Source organism: Cryptomeria japonica, chromosome 5 (assembly GCF_030272615.1).
Source record: "Cryptomeria japonica chromosome 5, Sugi_1.0, whole genome shotgun sequence".
Lineage (NCBI taxonomy): Eukaryota > Viridiplantae > Streptophyta > Pinopsida > Cupressales > Cupressaceae > Cryptomeria > Cryptomeria japonica.
The window spans coordinates 533,901,368-533,908,698 of NC_081409.1; positions in this window are offsets into that span (position 1 = coordinate 533,901,368).

Below are 7,331 nucleotides of genomic sequence, written 5' to 3' on the forward strand. Positions count from 1 at the left end.
GTATGCATTATTGTTCTCCCTCCCTTCTTTTGGTAGAAGACGCTATGTTTGTTCAAGAAACTCCTCTTGGAGGTAGATGTCTTTGAGAAAAGATCTCTCCTCCTCCAAGGATCCTCTTTACACTTGTTGCAAAATATCTTTTTTAACTATCTTATCCTTGCTTGTAAGAGCATTGCCTCTTTAGCTTGGAATTATGAACATTGTTGCCTAAAGGATACCTCCTTGGTGTTGAAGGTGGGTATCCTTGTTTCTAGCTTCCTTAAGACATCAACATAGGGCTATGTTGACATCTTAAGGGCGGGGGGGGGGGGGGGGGGGGATGCATATCACCCTCTTTGTACTATATTGTACTATATATTTGCATGTCTTAAACGGGGTGTTCATTCTCAAAACCAAAGAAAACAAGATCTTACACGAGATGCTTCATGCCCAAAACCAAACACAACATTGATATATATCTTAGGCGAGGTGCACATTCTTGAAAAATAGAGCAAATAAACTCTTACATGAGATGTCCTTGAAACCAGACATATATTTGTCTTACACGAGGTTACACATTCTTGAAACTAGAGAAAACAAAATCTTATACGAGATGTTCCTGATAGCAGAAACATGCCCCTTAGCATTTTTCATTTCATGTCTTACATAGGTTGTTGCATGCTCGAAACTAGAGAAAACAAACTCTTATATGAGATGCTTAACACCTGAAACAAGACATCACTTGCACACATGCATGAGGATGAGTGGAACTAGCAAAACATAGCTAGACTATTCCTACTCTCCTCCCCAACATAGATCACCTAGAAAAGAACATATAGAATGTGTATCCATGTTTTCTCTCTTCTTCTCATGGATCACCTAGAAAAACACATCTAGAATGTGTGTCTATGCTTCTCACTTTCTTCTCATGAACTCATAGCTTTGTTATTTTGTAGTTCATGGATGATGCATTCTCTTGCTCTTTTATGTGATCACTTTTATTCTTGAGATGGCATTTTTCAAGAATGATATTAGTGGTTGAGACATTTTTGATATTGAGGTGTCTTCAGCTAGTTGACTTGACGTCTTGTTTCGATTTTTAGCTTTTGTGTTGCATGTCTTTTGCCTTTTTTTGTTGTGTCTTTGTTTTTCTCTTGTTTTGTGTGCCCTTGCATGCATTTTCAGAGCAAGTTAAGATCCTAATATTAGGGGTTTGGATCCTCAAAATTAGTGATGTCTTATACTCCTTGTGATCATTTCTCCTCTCCCTTATCTCTTTCATTTACTTTATCGCGAGTATTTGCATAGGCTCATACTCTTGTTAAAGTGGGGGCTAAATGTAGCATCTTAAATTGTCACCGGGCATATTTACACCTAATTTTTGTGTGCCTACTTTAGTGTGTCCTTTCCTCATTCCCTATTTGGGTCTGTTATGTGCCTCATCTCCAATTCTGATGCCATGTACACCCACTAATTGATTTCCTAGAGGGGTGTCCTTCTCCATCGGGCTAAATTGAGGTCCCTAATTGAGAAGGAATAGGGTCCTAACACTTTGGTCCTAGGACCAGAGTGCCCTTGCTCTGGTCCCTCTCAATTGGGCCCAACTTTGACATGGGGCAAGGGTCCTATCTTTCTAGCGGGAATTCAATTTTGTGGCTCCACATTATCGTTAGAGGTCGGTCTAATCGATAAATGACCTAGATACCCCTATATAAAGAAATTTGATCAACCTAATTTCATCCAAGCATTATAAATCTCCAAGCAATCAACCATTCTTGCATCTATGAAGGATTCATCACCAAGCATTTTAGAGATCTTCAAGGCTGCATATTCTTCATTCAACCATTATGTATAAAAACTACTTCATTCATATGCAAGAATGTGTGTGTGATTAGGGATTTTTTATGTTCATGCCATTTTATACAACATATGTGATTACATTCAAGAAGAAAAGCATCATCATCAACAATTGCAGATCTGAGGAATGGGTACAGAGGTGTAATTTTTAGGATCAACATTATTCATAGAGATGAGCAGGTTCCCCTTTGGACAATGAAAAGTGTGGAGGACCAGAGCGACGAGCACTCTGGTCCAAACAATTCAAGTCAACCTTCTGGGAACAGGTTCGAACATTCACATATTACTCAAATCCAAGTTCATGGCTCTGTTTGACGATTGTAGCTCACTATTTATGCATAACTACTTCAATTTCAACATATTTTACCCTAATTTCAATATTTTCACAATTCAAATTGAAAAGAGGGAATCAAACTCCAACTAGTAAATCCAATTAGAATTCTCTGCCCTATCCTTATTGGATTGAGGCTAGATCTATTGGATTTACCCCTCTTTAATGTAATTGGTCACTAAGCAAAATATTAGTGGTTCTAATACATCATTGGGTGAAACCTTAATATTTTTGCCACATTACAATTTTATATGAAAGAAGCTTCCTTGAAAGTGAAAAGAAGGTAAGATTAGGTTAAACTAATACAAAATACCAACTCAAGTGTTTATATAGGTGGGAAATGAGGGGGTTCACTGTTAGTAGCAATCAAGAGGGAAGACTGAGAGGGGGGGGGGGTGAATCAGACTTCATCATATCTAGCAAAATTAAACTCCAAAACATAAATTGATAAATTGCAGCAATAAACAGATAAGAAAATTCACAGTACAACACACAACACCAAGATTTTTGACATGGAAAACCCGGTTAAGGGAAAAACCACAGTGGGAACCTACCCACAGTTAGATGATACTTTGCAGTAGTATGTGAAAATATTACAATGGGGAATGCACATGAATTTAGGCACACTGCCTAGAGCTCACTACTCAAATATATTTTCCCAGAAGGCTACAACCCTCAGGGAAGTTTCACTGACTTACAATATGATTCAGACTACAATCCAGAAGAAATGAACAACAATGATAACATCTACAAATGCCTAATGATAGTCCTGGTTAAGCACAATTGTCTACCTTGCAACACCAATCTCACCTCAACACTTCACTAAATGATAAATTTCTTGTTCGCACATTCACCTCTCTCTGATAATAAAGACACAACATCGACACCAAAACTAAATGAATAACTCACCTATACATACAATTCATCAACCTTGATAACAAGGTCGGCTAAACCCTCAACCCTCAACTCACAAAATTACATTGCACGATACAAAGATCAACCACCAGATCAATATAATGATTTACATTACATAAAATGGACCTAATTCAAATTCCCAAATGATTACATCCACCGGAAATCACTCCAATATCAACTGCAACACGCTACACCACCAGAAATACCGCATAACATGAAAAATCATCACTGGTTGATGAAAACCACCAAAACCTCACACAACGATCAATGTGGATTGCCAAAACAAATAGGACACAACTAGGAAACACCAACAAGCATGTTAGAATCATCACCAACAACTGCACCAATGCCACTTTTCAAATCTTCATCTGTCAACGTCTAGAAGCTCAAGAACACATCCAATCAACAACTATCACAAAGAAAGATAACTTGCAGAGAACCAAATCATGAACCATCTAAAATGAAGATACACAAGATCATCCAAAACAATAACCCAAAGTCTCAACACAAGATCTTATCACACTGGAATATGCTGGAGGAAATACCGGATTCTGCAAAGCAGTGATCAACATGACCAAACTACAAAACCGGATCAGAAAATCTTTTCAAAATCATCGGAATAAATCACAGGATATGTTGACATCAATGAAAACAACATATCCTAGCAGCAACAATGAACAACCATATCCAACAATCTCCCCCTTTGGCATTGATGGCAACATATGAATGTGAAAAATAGTCAATGCAAAGAAAGAAGATATTACCAGCAAACTCCCCCTAAGATCAAGATAGATAATGCAGTTTTTCACACAATCTCTCTCCCCCTTTAACAACAATGCCAAATATATCCAAAATAGAAACACGAATCTCTCTCCCCTTGGGACACACAACCAAATCAACAGACTACTCCAGCAAAGGAGCAACACCAACACACCAACCCAGATAAAAGAATAAGACTCTGAAATTCACCGGATCAATGCAACTCAATGCATCTAGTTCTCATTAGGAGGGGTGGATACCCCTAACTTGTCTCTCAAGTAAACAAATATATGTGCGGGCAAAGGCTTAGTGAAAATATCAACAATTTGTTCCTTTATAGATACATATTCTAGCTTCATCTTCTCTTCACTGACCTGCTCTCTCAAGTAATTGTATTTGATTGATACATGCTTCATCTTTGAATGTTGCACCAGATTCTTTGACATGTTTATATCACTAGAATTATCACAGTATATAACAGCGGGCTCATCATGAATAACTCTGATATCTTTCAACATTTGCTTCATCCAAACTATCTGAGTGCAATTACTAGTAGCAACAATGTACTCAACTTTAGTAGTAGATAAGGATACTGAATCTTGTTTCTTGCTAGTCCATGAAACCAATTTCTTACCTAAAAAGAATACTCCACTGGTAGTACTCTTTCGATCATCAATATCACCAACCCAATATACATTAGTGTAGGCATACAATATGAAATCATTATTCTTTGGATACCATAAACCATAATGCATAGTTCCCTTTAGATATCTGAATATCCTCTTAACAACAATGACATGACTCTCCTTCAGATCTGCTTGATATCTAGCAGCCATACACACATCATGCATAATGTCAGGCCTAGTCTAAGTAAGATATAGCAATCTACCAACCATAGATCTATACAAACTCTGATTAGCTTTCAGAGATTCATTATTTTTAGACAATTTACAACCAGCCACCATAGGTGTTCCAACTAGTTTGGAATCATCAAGTCCAAACTTCTTCAACAGTTCCTTCACATACTTAGTTTGAGATATAAAGATACATTTTCCTGTCTATGCAATCTACAAACCTAAGAAAACTTCATCTCACTAATCATAGACATATCAAATTCTTTCTACATATCACCTCCAAACTTCATACTCATATCATCATCACCACCAAAAATAATGTCATCGATAAAGACTTCAACAATCAGAATGTTATCATTTTCAATCTTAAAGTGCAAATTACTGTCAGCAACACCTTTAGAAAATCCCAATTTCAACAAATATTTGTCTAATCTAGCATACCAGGCTATGGGAGCTTGTTTCAATCCATAAAGTGTTTTCTTCAACTTACATACCATGTCTCCATCATCCAACAATGAAAATCCATCAGGTTGCTCAATGTGAACTTCTTCCTCTAGATCACCATTCAAAAATGTAGATTTGACATCCATAAGATATACCTTAAAATATTTATAAGCAGCATAAGCAAGTAACAGTCTAACAACTTCAATTCTAGAAACTGGAGCAAAAGTTTCTTCATAATCAATTCCTTCTTGTTGTGAATATCCTTTGCAGACTAGTCTAGCTTTATTTCTGACTACTTCAACAGATTCATTCAATTTGTTCCTAAAAACCCACTTAGTACTAATAACATTTTTATCCTTAGGTCCAGGCACAAATTCCCAAGTGTTATTCTTTTCAATCTGATCTAACTCTTCATCCATGGCTCTTATCTAGTTATCATCTTTACAGGCTTCAACCACATCTTTATGTTTAACTTTAGAAATCAAACATACTTCTTGTGCAACTAACCTTCTTCTAGTCATCACACCTTTATTCTTATCACCTATAATCTAATTCTCAAAATGAATTAATTTAACATACCTCAGAGTCTTATGTTTGTTCTCATCCTTAGGTTCCTGAACGTCTTCACCAATAGCAACATCCGGATTAACAATCTCTACCGGATCATTCTGATTAGACTCTTCAGGCTAAATAGGAGCTAAAACAATGTGTTGACCATCATCATAAGCTCTTATCTCTTTCCCATGGTTCTCATCCACCTTCACATTTGCACTCTCAACTATCTTTCTCAGTCTCTTATTATAGCACTGATAGGCTTTGCTCTTTGTAGAGTATCCCAAAAAGATACCTTCATCACTTCTAGCATCAAACTTTCTGATATCCTCATCTCTCTTCATATAGCATTTGCTACCAAATTTTTTAAAATATTTCACAGTAGGAACATGACCAAACCAAAGCTCATAAGGAGTCTTACCGGTATCACCTTTGATATGAACTCTATTGAACATGTAAAAATCAGTGCTAATAGCTTCTCTCCAGTAGACCTTCAAAACATTTCCTTCAATTAACATAGTTCTTGCAACATCCAAAACAGTACTGTTCTTTCTCTCAACAATTCCATTCTGTTGTGGGGTTCTAGGAGCAGATAGTTGTCTTCTCATTTCATGCATTTCACAGAAGGAATTGAACTCACCAGAACAAGATTATCCACCTCTATCAAATCTCAGACACTTCAGCTTCAATCGAGACTTAGTTTCAACTTTAGCTTTGAATATCTTTGTAAAGTGGAAAATTGAACCTTAGTAATTCCCCACCTAGGAGAGAGAAAGGAAATCACTAGGATGATTTTCACTTGGGAGATACTTTACATTCAAAAGAGGGGTTGAATCCACTAGATCCAAATCCAAGGGAAACAAGGATGTGAATTCTAAGTGGATTGCAAGTGTTGGAATGTAATTTGCCCTCTATTGTAAGTAGAAGAGTTGACTTGTTGACTATGTATAAAAGAGAGTTAAAATGGGTGAAATGAGGAGCTATCAGTTTGGTATCGTGCTGTAACTTTGGATCTAAGATATTTAGATTGATACGGATCTGCCTTGCAAATTTGGAGAAAAGTCGTCAGGACCATGTTGAAAGTGCACACGGTCCTCCAAAAATCTGCGAAATGAAAAGGGTTTTTCCGTCTCTGCAAATGAAGCCCAAACCTGCAATTACAACTCTACACCAGCAACGTACACACATAAAAGAAGGGAAGAAGGGTTGTGGATAGGGGTTTGCCTCAGCCAAACCCCGATTGAGGAATCAACCTTGAAAGAAAGTAATTGCAATTCTTAAATGTAAATAATGTAAATGTATACCTTGTAGATCTGCAATTTGTTGATGATGGTTGCTTTGCTTCTTGAATATAATCACAAGTGTCACATGAAATGGCATGTAACATGAAAAAACCCTAACACACACATATGCTTGCAAATGATTGTTGTAATGCTGCTCCAATGGATGAATGAAGAAGAAACATGAAGAAGAAGTCTCAATGGATGCTTGAAGACTTGAATGCTTGATGAGAACCTTTCACTTGAATTTTGCCTATCATGTATTTCATGTATCTTTCTATCTATGCAAATGAGAGGACCAACTCCCCTTTTATACATACCTCAGAAGATTAATTCATCTCACCAAAGGCCGACATCGGG